Source organism: Paroedura picta, chromosome 5 (assembly GCF_049243985.1).
Source record: "Paroedura picta isolate Pp20150507F chromosome 5, Ppicta_v3.0, whole genome shotgun sequence".
In the NCBI taxonomy this organism is placed as follows: Eukaryota; Metazoa; Chordata; class Lepidosauria; order Squamata; family Gekkonidae; genus Paroedura; species Paroedura picta.
Genome location: NC_135373.1, coordinates 96,800,301 through 96,806,529, shown reverse-complemented (window position 1 = coordinate 96,806,529; position 6,229 = coordinate 96,800,301).

The following is a 6,229-nucleotide window of genomic DNA, read 5'->3' as shown; positions in this document are numbered from 1 at the left end:
CTATAGTTGCCAGCTAAAAAAGTGGCCAGCAAAGATTCCCACAAAATTCTAATGAAACCAGTATTTCATTTGAAATTGTGGAACTTAATACATCAATTCATAACAGTGTTATTCAGTAATTATGAAACACACTAAATGGAAGGGCTGCACATATTGAGTTCCAGTTACTATTAAAGCAATTATACAATTCCATTATATTCAGATGTTTAAAAGACTGAATGGTTATTGAAAGCACACTGGGTGCTACAGGGGAACAGAAAGGGGGAATGAAGAAACATTGAAAGCACAAGGTGACAACCTGCCTACAAAAAAAGAGAAAGAAACTTTATGGACAGGTTAGTTGCACAAAGAAAGCTACATTAAACTTCACTGCTCCCATTGTCCCTGTGTTATAGTTCAGTGATATTAAGGGTTTTTTAAAAGTCATAATGCAATCAAAAGTACACTTTAAAAAACAGTTTGTTCATGGGCGGGGGGGGGGGCAGAGTGAGGCTGACGGCACAAAACACAAGTGGAGAAATTTTATTTTGGGAATTCCACACTTGAAAACTGCAAGTTAATACTCGTAGAGGGAAAAAATTATGGGGAAAGTGGAACCAGATAACGCAGTAGAGCTACTCCTGGAGCAGCCAGAAATTCTGCAGAAAACTTTACAAACAGCAATTTTTAAATGCTGATGAGGTGGTTTGCACATCTATGGAAATAGTCTTAGTCCCAAACCAATTTTTTTCACATATCCTAAGCTAAGCCTACAATCTAGATGTATATAGTGATGTGCACAATTTTTTTTTAAAAAGTGCAAGTGAAGATTATCATTTACCAAGCAATCACTTGATGGATAGCCAGGTATAGTGATAGTCTGTCTCCTGTTTTCCAACATTTTTGACCTATTTTGTCAGCATGTTTCTCAGTGCTGGGCAGGACTGTATGGCTGCCAGGTTGACCATGTGGGTTACATGTGCCCTGTGGTAACACATCACAGATGGCTCTCTGTATTCACATCAACTTTTCAGGCCAATCAAGAATTGCATCTATGCTGAGTTTGAATTTCATGTAAATTTTCACTGCTGCAAACCAATATTTTATTCAGTAGGTAGAATTTTACTAGCAACCTAGGGACCGATTAAAGAAATGAAAGGACTCTTGTAGCATCAGATTTTTTGCATATCAGCTTAGCAGAGACAAAACTAGGAAGGACCAGAAACAAAAGAACAGGTGAAAGCACAACTCAGAGAAGAGAACTGGCAGCTCATGTCCCCAAGGGATGTATAAATTAGAAGAGGAAGCCTACACAGGAGTCCAAAATTGTTATCGGTTACTGGGGGTGACAGCTGCAGCAAATGCCTCTAAGGGTGCATTAACACATCCCATCTTTGTTCTAGATAATCTAAAATAGTTCTGTGCAGACATCCTTGGGGAGTGGGGGAAATCCCATCACACTATAGGAGCCAAAGAGAAAGCTTCTGGCATGGGAGAAACACCCTCCACCCTTTGCTCAAGAACCTACCAGTAATTGATGATATTAGCCCAGGGGTTGCCTTCTCTGCCACTATCTGTTGACCTTAGGGGGTTTTCTTCTTTGGAGTTTGGGGCTTGTGGCTGCTTCCTGTTTACACTCCTGTTGCTACTTATACTCAAAATGTTTATATGACTATAGGTTTTCAAAGTTAATTTCTGCAGGTAACCAGGAAGCAGAATATATTGCAAGCAAGGGACAAAAGACACTTCACCCTGACAGATATCCAGAGGTTACACCTGAAAGAGGTAGGAATAAACATTCCACAACCAGATCTAGTACTATGAATGAAATACAGGCCTGTGTGCACATAAAACTGTAAAAAGTTTACACTGGAGTTAACTCAGTTCTGTACTGTACAAATTTTTCATATATTTGCTGTTTTCCAATAATTTCTGCTGCTTCTGGTAATCAAGGGGGAGGTGTAATGAGTTACAGAGACAATGAACCCCAATTGCCATTGAAAATCATTCTCCATCTTTCCTTCCCAGTTTCCTAGAAATTTGGTTTTAAGAAAAATACAAAAACTAAGATTTTCTACATTTGGTATATAAATGCATTTGAATAGTGTGATTTTTAAAAATGCAACATATATTTAGTCTTTGTGTTGTGCATCCTTCAAGGAAAAGCAGGAGAAAACAGAACTGGAAAAAATCTTAGCATCACTTTTAAAGCAAGTGCAGCATTGTGTGGATATGCCCATGAATGAGCATCCTCCAATCCAAGCTGAGCATTTGAACACAAAACAGAAAGCATGGGAAGGCTTTACTCATACCCAGAAGTTACCATGTTGTCTTTTGTGCATACATCCAGTCTGTACTGCTTGCATTAATTATGTAGATCTTCTAAATTGTATCTACACATTGTTTGATATTGTGCTATAGTTGTGCCATGAGAATAATTCACAGTTGGGTTGTGTGGTCCACACAAGAACCTAACCCTAACACTTGTGAATAATTGCTGTAGCATAACAATAATGCAATATTCAACAGGGTGTGCAGACGTACAATCGCCTTCCCTTCCTCTTCCTGTGAGGTGGGTGGGGCTGAGAGAGCTCTGAGAGGACTGCTCTGTGACAACAGTTCTAACAGGACTGAATAGCCCAAGGTCACCCAGCTGACTGCATGTGGAGGAGTGAGGAATCAAGCCTGGCTTTCCAGATTCGACTCCACCGCTCTTAACCATTACACCTAGCTGGTTCTTTGGTCTAGAAACTCTCCTGAACCTTATGAGAAAACACAGTTAAATGTAATTCATTAAAAAAAGGGGGTGGGGGGGAACAGCCAAGTGGGATCCAATTCAGTAGATACTTCTTGCTACAGAGATGCCAGTGTGTTCTGCCACGGATGGAACTAGATAGCAAATCTTTGATGCTTGTCACGAATACTGCAGTGTTTTGATCCACTTTGGATCAGGCCTCATTATGCTATGCAGAAATTTCTGTATTGGTGTGCCCTGGATGTATCCCTGCATAGACAATCTCAGTATCAGTGCAGAAGGCCTCTGCCAGCATGTACATGGATGGAGATGGCAACTCGTGAAACCCATCCAAAATGGAAACAGGGATTCTGGAAACCACAGTTGATAACAGTGAGGGATCATAATATTCAGCCAGCATCTGGATGAGCAATCCATTTTCCAGAATGAAAGAGATGATTCTTCTTACACTATGTACCAAGGTGTAGACAGGGGAAAGGGAGCTTGCCAGATTACAGAAGAAGCTACTGTACTTTTCTGGTTGCCCTCACAGTTTAGGTGTCCAGGATTACAGGAACTACAAGTATGGATGGCCTAACTTCACAAACAAGCAAATCAGCCTTCAGGTAACCATCATTTTAGGAGCAATAAAGCAACATGCAGTCTTAGATGAGTCCCCAGGATCCTTTGCAATGTTAGCTTGACTGAGAACCCTGTTTCTGTCTTTGCAAAGTCTCTCCCTGCGAAAGATGTCTCACATAATGAAACACTTCCTGTGTCAAATGTGGAACAAGTTTCCTAATAAGAAAAATGGGAGGAATACGATGCAGCAAGAGTACTCCAAATTGTGTTGTGTGATAAACTCCCCACCCACATATGGTTTATCACAAGAGAATGGTCAAGGGCTTTCGAGGGTGGATGCCTGCCCCAACTCCTCTTGTCATAAATCTTTTCCATTGGTTCCCTCACTGACCTAGTACTAATGTTTGTGCATTTCTTGGACATAGAAGCTACATGCTCTCAAGAGTCTGGTCTCAGATCCCCTTTCAAATAATGTTGTTACATGTGAGCAACTGCAGTGCATAAAAATGGGGTAGTATTCAAGGTATTGCATCCAGCAACAGTTTCAAGGCCCAGGCAGACACCCTGCATGTGGATACACTGATGGCCCAGGGCCTTTGGGATTGTTTGCCTAGTGTGCAGTACCCAAATAGAATGACCACTAGACTGGAAAACCTTTTATGATTTTATTCAACTGCAGAAGAACAAAATGACACAGTTGGGTTGGTCCCGAAAGAGCCTGTGTGTCGAACAATACAGAGACATGAAATTATATAACTTCTCATTGGAGGTGGGTAAAGATGATGCCCTTATGGGTCAAACCAATAACCTAAGGTCTCCACACTTTGCACATCCCCCGGACCACCCTTCACCATTTTCCAAAGTCACTGGAAAGGCTCAAAAAGGCAATTTTCCTCCCAGCCCTCCACCCGACTCCAATAGTTTAGTATCAACAATTCTAGTTACTTCCACTGGCCTTGGAAATAGGCCAGCCCAGTACATCAACACTGGTACTATTTGGCAGCATTTCAAGAGATAGTCAGGTACATCCTTCTCACAAGGCCTTCTGATTAAGACATAGTTCCAGAAGCTAAGTTACAGAGACAAAATATTACAGAACTTTGCATTGTCACAAACAATGTTTAACCATTGAATGGGCACTTTAGGAATTGTAGCATTTCATAGCATAACAAAAGTGAAAAGTTCAACTCCTACTCCATCAACACTACAGCTGTGCTCCCAATGCCTTCATCTTTCAGAACCTTTGGCAAGTGACCTGGAATGGAACCGTGCACAATAGAAAAAGTGAAGAACAAAATTTTCTCAGTCATATCTCTAGCATATCTCTCCACAGCATGGCCCACCTACAAGTACTGCTCCTCTATCTTTTCGGACATTGGACAGGCTGTGGGAAGTGCTGGGTGTGGTTCAAACCAAATCTCAGCGACCTAGCCTCAAGATAAGTTAACAAATACCTAGCTAGAGGAATTGTGGCTTTCCATTACTGTGGCATGGCCCACAAAGTAGAAATATATGTAGTATAGCTGAAGCATAGCCGAGAAGTGAAGAATCTCCAAAGTGCTCATTTGTACTTGAGTATGTATACAAATACTACTTGAGTTCTTTGAGGCATTCTCAACTATACTTTCCACATTACATGGACAAGACCGGATAGTACTCAGAATTAACTGGTACAGCTAGTGAATTGCATGAACAGGACACTAGATCAAGAGTATTATGCACAAGTGTTGGCCTGCACTTTTGCTGTGCTTGTCCACCAGGTTTTCTTTTTCATTCTGCATTGTTTTTCTTCCTTTGCTTTCTGGTCACTTTCCCCAGGTTTTCTGAAAGTAATTTTGTGTCAATTTCCCCCTTGTTTCATTTCCAAGCTGAAAATAATTAAAAATGTACAGATTCCCTCAAATTTCCTCCCCCCATACACTTTTGCCACTCCTCTAAGGTCACTTCCCATCCACATCAAGGTTGTTCTGTACCTTCTGCCATTCTCCCTCCTTCATCAGTGTACAAGCTCCATTTCCCCCTCATTTTTAATTTATTTTTACAAGCAGCATGAGTCTTCCAATATGTACTATTTCTAGTCTTGGATTGCTGAATAAATTAAAACTGGGAGAAAGTTTAAAAGGAGCTGCACGAGGTTTAGTTCCTTGGTGATATTGACTAGAAGGGGGATCAGAGAGGAGGTAAATAGCGGCGTCCCCAGTGCAAAAAAAAAGGAAGAAAAGAAAAAAGGATTTCAGTGTTGTATGCAAGCAAAATAAAGGGGGAGGAATTGTCACCTAATATTAAAATGGCAGCTGAGCCCCATGGATCTTTTGTGAACTTAAGAATTTCTTTGGATTGATCCAGTCTGCACCGAACATGATCATGACCAGTATGCAGAATCAGAGAATCATGAAGAGAAAACCATGCACATTTACAAGAGAGGGCAGGAAGTTAGCATTACAATGTAGCTGTGCTAGGGCATCAGCAAAAATACCCCCATTTATATATTTTTTTCAGTTTACTAGCACAAGACTAAAAAATCTCTCCAGAGCTTTGAACAAAGCACTCCTCCCCTATACAAACTTTGCATGGTGGAGTTACAGTTGACTTTGTCCAAACACACACAGGTGCTCACAGCCTGCAATGCCAGTGTCAGTGGGTTCTACCAGGCATTCTGTACACTCAATATATTTCCCCATATTATGAGATAATGTGACTCTTTTCCACTTTTCACAGTGACTGATAACCCAGCAGAGAATCCCTTAGTGCTGCACAATATAGAAAACAGGGCTTCACAGATGGTTGTCACTTTTTTAAAGACTTGTCAATTTTAATATCCCCCCTCCCCTTTTTGCCTGTGTTCCTTTCTGTTCCCTTTCATTCAGTGAACTAATGCTAAAAGGTGTGTGCAAAGCCTGAACCATGAGGATTTAAATGGAAGGTGCTTGCTGG